This window comes from Ruditapes philippinarum, unplaced genomic scaffold (assembly GCF_026571515.1).
Source record: "Ruditapes philippinarum isolate M1 unplaced genomic scaffold, ASM2657151v2 ctg11551_1_1_1_1, whole genome shotgun sequence".
NCBI classification, from domain to species: Eukaryota; Metazoa; Mollusca; class Bivalvia; order Venerida; family Veneridae; genus Ruditapes; species Ruditapes philippinarum.
In genome coordinates, this window is record NW_026861114.1 from 1 (window position 1) to 7,130 (window position 7,130).

Here is a 7,130-nt window from a genome sequence, read left to right on the forward strand (position 1 = left end):
GTTTAAGCACTTCTTTGTGGTAAATGATCATTGTAGATGTACAATTTTTATAAGATAGAGATGTCAAAACTCTATATTTAATCATTTCATTTTATCTGACTTCAAGAGATGTGAAAACTAATGACTAAAAGAAATAATGAAATATAAAGCATAAACACGTCGTCAATGTTTAAAAACGAAACGGATTACAACTAAATTTAAACGTAAATACCCTAATATGTAATGATTTAAAGTCATTTTTTTTTAAATATTTTAAACATGTGGCGGCCATCTTGGTTATTTTAGACCCAATTTACTTAAAGTATATGTGCTAGTATACCCTTAGGAACACTAGGACAACGATGACACTGTAATAATCATGAGTTGTAATCTAAAATTTATTACTAACATTTGATTTTTGCTGAATAATATTATAATTGCTTCTATTAAGATTTGGAAACTGAATAATTCAGGTGTTTCAGGGGTATCTAAAACTACAACGTTACAGTCAACAGATGGTAAAGTATACTTATAACGATAATGGTGTTTGGATTATTTTCATACGGATATATATCATCTGCCATTTAAAAATATAAGTTTAGATGCAATTAGTACTTTTGGCTGTTTATATTTTTGTTTGATTTCTGATAAATATGTTTTGACTATCATTTCATTAGAAGTACTTTTTTTTTACATATGAATTTTTTATTTCAATCATTCAATTTCTTATTGTTTTTCATTTTACAAAAAAACAACAAAAAAAAAAAAAAAAAATACAAAAAAAAACACAACAACAACAAAAATAACCAACAACATTATTTCTACAATTGTATTATCATTTATAAAAGTGATTGTCAGATGAATATCCTCCTCTCTTTTGCTACTGATGTAGACAGAAATGAATATTTTTCTATTGATTTCAAATGTTTATACTATTTCTATGCAACGATTTTCCCACTTTTATGTATATAATTTTGTCGTTCGTCCCGTTATTTTTATAATGTCTTTTTACGTTTTGTTATTCATTCTATGTTCTAGGCAAAACTTCTAACTCACTTTTGCATAAGATTCTAAATAATTCATATAGTATCGTGTACAAATCAAATATTATGTGAATAAATGCCACCATTTCTAATCAAGTTGCATATTTCAATTCCTCAAAACTCTAAGAAACGATATTCGCTTTTAAAAATTGAACTATTTCAACAACCGGCTGGCCTAAATTGTTCTTATATTGGTACTTGTATGTTACAAGCATATTAGTGTTGGATTAAAAGTTGCACATACATAGATATAAATAATCTTCTTTTCAATCCTCCTTTCCCTACCCTCTCATGAGTATGATTTAAATTGGTGTTATAATTAGTCTTACGTTTCTTGAATTATAATTATATGAAGAAAACAGTGAACAGAACTGATGATATTTGGCACATGTCAAGGTTATCAATTTTTACCCGCATAAAAGGAATATCTAAATTTATGTTGTATTTTATGCAATAATGTTAAGGTAGATATAACGGTTATATCATTTTAGAAAACTCTTCATATATTCATATTAAATGACATTTGTTAGAGTCCATTAACAGAACTGAAAAGAATTATAACATTTAAACAACTTCACTTTTTACTCTGGTCTGATATTTGACCGATGTAATAGCCGTGTACAAATAATTGTCAGTTTAGAAAAATAATATGATGGTGGTAGTGGTGGTGTTTGTATTATGCCCTCCTCATGGACGGGAGCCACATTGAATTTACCAGAGCACAGTTCAGCCACCGCATCGTTCCTGGTCAGGTTTTCAAGTAGTAACCCAGTACTAGTTGCCTTAACTTTCGAACTTCTGTACATGCCAGAGCAGATAACAGAAGAATGGCTTTCTTATGTAATCAAATTAATTAAATGCATCAGTCGTGTATTTAGATGAAGTATCCCTTGCAATTGTTTAATTAAAAAAAATCGAAATAACTAAAGTGCAAACATTTATGTACCCTCTGTGCTCCATATCATGAAATGTAAAATTGTATTGTGTTATAGGCATTGTATTTACATGCTTTATGCAATAAACTTTTGAACTGAATTGAATTGAAATTATTATACCTGTATATATTTCTTATGTACTGTCACATGCTCTTGAATTTTACATGTATATAATTTTGTCTAGTATGTTTCCTATAGCTAGCATCTTATGTTGACAACACACAAAACTAATAATGACTAATTTATAACAAAAATGATTGAGAAAAAAAAGTGTTCAAGTGTTTTCTTCCTAGGTAACAAAGACAGATTTACAACAACTGCAAATGTCTCAGGACACACCGGGAAGATTTTACGTAGGTTACGTGATTTTGAAAGTCCTTAATAAAAACAGTTTACTTTTTGTATTCAAAATCTCCATTATATTGTTTTAACGACATGTATTCTACAAAACGCCCTTTTAAAATGATGAAGGATCATTGTTTGATTTCAATCGTTATTTATATAGATAGAATTTATGACGGCGCGCCGAAGTACTTAGCTCTATGCACAATTTATCCTTAATAATAACATCATTGATTTCAATCGTTATTTATATAGATAGAATTTATGACGGCGCGCCGAAGTACTTAGCTCTATGCACAATTTATCCTTAATAATTACAATACAAGCACTGATGATTACCTAAACAAACAACGGTTGTTTGTTCAAACAATCTGTTAAAATTCTTATCTGCTTTAGATTTTCTGAATTATTAATTCTACACATATTCTAAACAGTACAGTATAATCTAGTATAGTGCATTGCGTGTTTTATATTTATTGAAGGAATAAAAGGCTATATTACAAAGTTATTATTTTATATAACGTGGAGGAAAATGATAAACCTTTCTTCAAAATATCAATTTGTAACATATTTATCAGAGACGATTTACAAAATATCGTTATAATGAATAAAAAGTTTTCACTTCTTATGAGGTGAATGCAATTAAATTATAAAGATCATAAAAGTAGAACGTTATATATTTACACTATATATACGTTATCTAGAGTACCTTTATTTAACCATTAAACATTCTTGTCTCATTTTTGGATGGCACTATTGAATAATCGATTATCTTGAATTTCAGCTGAACGAAAAACAAACTCAAAGGACATTGTAATTGGTGTAAGCGTCGGGTTGGTAGGACTCCTACTCATTGTCGGTATTGTCATCATTGTGGCCATGGTCATGACAGGAAAGTAAGAAAATGAATTGTTATTTGATTGCCAAATGTTTAAAAAAAAACATTAATTTAAGGTACTACTATAAATTGAATCATATCATCATTAAAATTCAAATATGAAGGTACAGTTATTTAAACGATGTTAATATATTACGGATAAAAAGGACGAACGTCTGTTTAAAGGATTATTTTCTATTTTTTAGATTTAAAGCAAATAGATCTGCACCAAGCTTGTCAGTGAAGCAACACCAAGCAGAACACATTCATGAATATATAAATTCTCCGATACCTTATCACCTGCCGCAAAAAAAAGCTTGAGATGGGAATCTAATCATAATGCGATCTAAAAAAATTTAAACCGTTTGTTTGTAAAATGATGTGTTAACGATTTGTATAAACCTTTGTATGGCTTCTAGTGTATGCTTACTGATATTGGAATTAAGCAACGTGACAATTTTGTACACATTTTATGGAGTATAAACAATTTAGTTAAAATTTTTACATTTAAAAAAAATATTCATGCTTAAAAGTAAATATAAAAAAACGCCGGAAACATTCCATGTGTATTGCTGTTTACTTCATATAATTACAAGAATAAACTTAGGCCTAAAAGCTGCACGTGTACCCACTTTATTAATCTTTTTATTGTTAAATAACTAACAGAATTATGACCGATGAATCAGTCAAATTTAAGATGTTCTTTTCAGAATAATTTTTGTGCTCACAACTCCTTACAAACCGCACATAAAAGCAAAAAAAAAAAAAAAATTACAAAAAATTGACTTCGTTAGGTTATATGGCCTCACACATCACAAGTGTTGATATGCTATATAATTTGAGCCGCCAAGTTGCTGGGAAACAACCGTTTATAATATAATGCGGCTATATAACCTGTCAAATTATCTACGACGATTTTATGATAAGCAAGCTTACCTTACTAATTTAAGGCAGCCATTAGTGCGTTAGTAACATCATATAAAACATGATTATCCAATGAAAAGCGACGTTAAAACGTACAGGAATTTGAAATTAGAAATTCACACTTAGTAGTAATTTTGATTAATTGTTATTTGTGACACATATTACCCGTTAGCATTTATTTACGTCTTTTTCAACTTTGTTTATTATACATTACGGATTGGTCAATGAAAACCACTTTGAAAATCCCGGCTATTATCAATTATTTTATAACCTGGAACTTAACACGGATTGGAAGTAGTTCTACAGAGGGTGTTACCTTTGATAATGTATAACGAATATATATATTTAACATTAAAGGGAAAATAAAGGCCATTTCGGTAAAACTGACTGAAAATATGTCAGACAATCATTATCCATTTAAAAACGCTCACTGACAAATTCGACTTAATGCCAACTTTCGATTTCTACAACCATAATAATAAGTTTAAAACTTATGTACTGTTACTTTAATATCTATGAATTTGGGCGGCGATTACTGGATATATTTAACTCAACTTAGTCAACAGTCCATCATTAAATTACTATTTGTTTACAGGTTTAGTACCTAACCTACTTGACCGAAATACCGTATCCATTCTATGTATTCATACTAATGTTGTTCTGAAATCAGACGAAAAGGACCGAAAAGTTGCGATTCCCTTGTCGAATGTAAGGAATAATGGGGGCCTGGTTTTTACCTTTCTTTTTGGCACTAAACTTGGTAAAAAAATGGTAAATTGGTAATAGAATTCATTAAGATAATTAAAATAGTATTCACCTCTTATTTGGTCTTGTACATTCCGAGACTGTTACACGAATATTTCATTGATTAATTTGTCTATGACGAATAATTATTACCAACTTTTGAATGATTTTTTGTCTAATAGTATAATACTTTTTCATTCAAATTAAATTAGAGTTTAACTATGAGTTTAGAAATGTCACTGTGAATGATTTGAATGTTATGACATATATAATTGTACATCACTTGTCAGTTATTAAAAGTATTACTTTTCTTCTTTTTATTGAAATCATTACTATGGTGTTTTTGGAACAGTCAAAAATGTTGTCTCTCGGTATAGAGATGATATTTTGAAATGTTGCCAGAGGCCAAATACCGAAGGACAACAGTTTTGACAGTTCCACAAACACCCATGAAATAACTGTTTTATTACCTTACACTTTGCAATCCAACTAGCATCATTATAATTACATTTTACAAGTGTTTTAATTGTTGACATTTGATTTTCTAAAAAACATCACTTCCGCGACGTTCGATAACCGAAATAGTGACGGTGGCGTGAACGGAAATATCTGATGACGGAGGTGTAACAGTTGACAATGTTAACAGGGCAACTTTTCATTTCATCATTGCGCATGCACAGTATTTCAGCGGTTCAAAAAAACAGTTTTAAATAAGGAATTAGTATTTATAGAAGGCATTAGGTTATAACATCGTCTGTTGATATAAAGGAAAATGGATATATTGGAACGAAAATATCTTCTAAGAGCATCTAAATAACGTGACTCTCTACGGTTAACTGTGGTTAGCTCATTTACTAAGATATTTAACAATTTGCAGTTTAGATATTGTAAATTTAAATTTAACTTATACTTAAGCAAATGATAAGAAAAACCTTTCTTACGATTTTTTATCAATATAGTCATGTATATATTGTATATGTTCAAAGAGCCTACACTAACATTGTATTCATTACTTACCTCATTTATTCATGTTAACATGCAATGTGTGTAATAAAGGAAATTTTACTTGACTTGACTAACCTGATCACAAAGAGCACACGTAGACCTGTTGATTGTCCGCTTTGAACAAATGATTTTTCTGAAAACGTGTAAGTGCACTATGCCAAAGATTGATTCCAATGACATTATTTTGCGCCGACTTAACATACAATTTCGCCTTTGGTCGGTTGAAACGTGTTTAATTTTTTATGCGGAGATAGTATGCATTTTTGCTTCACAAATATGCCGAAAGAATTTTTATATTGTTATGGCCCTGATCGCCCATCCGATCTGATGGTCAGAGCGCAGGTTTGACCTTACTCAGATCAAGGTTAAAGTCACACTTAGTCATTTTGTATGAATTTCAAAATTTTGTGCCCGCTCTACATCTTTAAAACCGATTTTAACATTAATTTTCACTTCAGTGTTATATTTTTCTGAACCTTCGGGATCATTGATGCCAGCACTATTAAATGTTGAGAATTGAGTACCGCTCAAACCGTTGTTGTTATTAATGCTTCCGAGGGATGACTTTGTTTCCAGATTTTTTAAGGAAATTAAATCTATTTGGCAGAACTATTACCACACCCATGTGTTATTCATATAATCTGGAGGTAAAGTCATACATGTATTTGCCCATTATGATATAAACACATACACATATGTATTTGCCCATTATGATATATACACATACACATATATAGAGATTTTGAATGAGTCAGTGTAGCACGATGAAGCGTCAAAACCGCTCTCAGTAATATTAATATTTCTGCAAAATTGATTTAATTTCCTTAAAGAGCGGGCATAAAATTTTGAAATTCATTAAAAAAGTGCGACCTTAACCTTGACCTATATTTTTTTGTTGAATTGGGTTTTACGTCACACCGACACAGTATACATATGGCGACGTTCCAGCTTTACTGCTGGAGGAAGACCTAAGATGCCTTTCTCAAGAGTGACTACTTTAGGCTGCGAGTCGTTATTAAAAGGACATACAAATCATAAAAACTGAATTTGGATGTGAAGAGTATGTGTGTGGTTCACCTATCGCCCAGTCTTTACTCTTAACGGTAATATAACGCACCTGGACTGACTTAAAAGTGATCGTTCATATGTAATTAAAACACTGTTGAAGATGAGAAATAGTTTTTGCTAAGCTGCGCACTTCTTGTTGTGAAACGACAAAATGTGTACAGTGATACAATTATACAAGTTTGTCATTTGATGATAAACTTGCCTTTTTACTGA

General features: G+C 30.4%; 1 long non-coding RNA gene across 2 annotated transcripts; it reads left to right on the plus strand.

The window, feature by feature from the left end:
- Positions 1-6: 6 nt before the first annotated feature.
- On the plus strand, positions 7-5,916 carry LOC132714556 (uncharacterized). 2 transcript variants are annotated; one of them, XR_009623573.1, is made up of 4 exons: positions 7-497; positions 2,251-2,310; positions 3,084-3,195; positions 3,383-5,916. It is a non-coding gene; the product is annotated as an uncharacterized LOC132714556 (long non-coding RNA). The 2 variants fall into 2 exon arrangements; XR_009623574.1 differs by lacking the exon at positions 2,251-2,310 and having other exon boundaries at positions 8-497.
- The last annotated feature ends 1,214 nt before the right edge of the window (positions 5,917-7,130 follow it).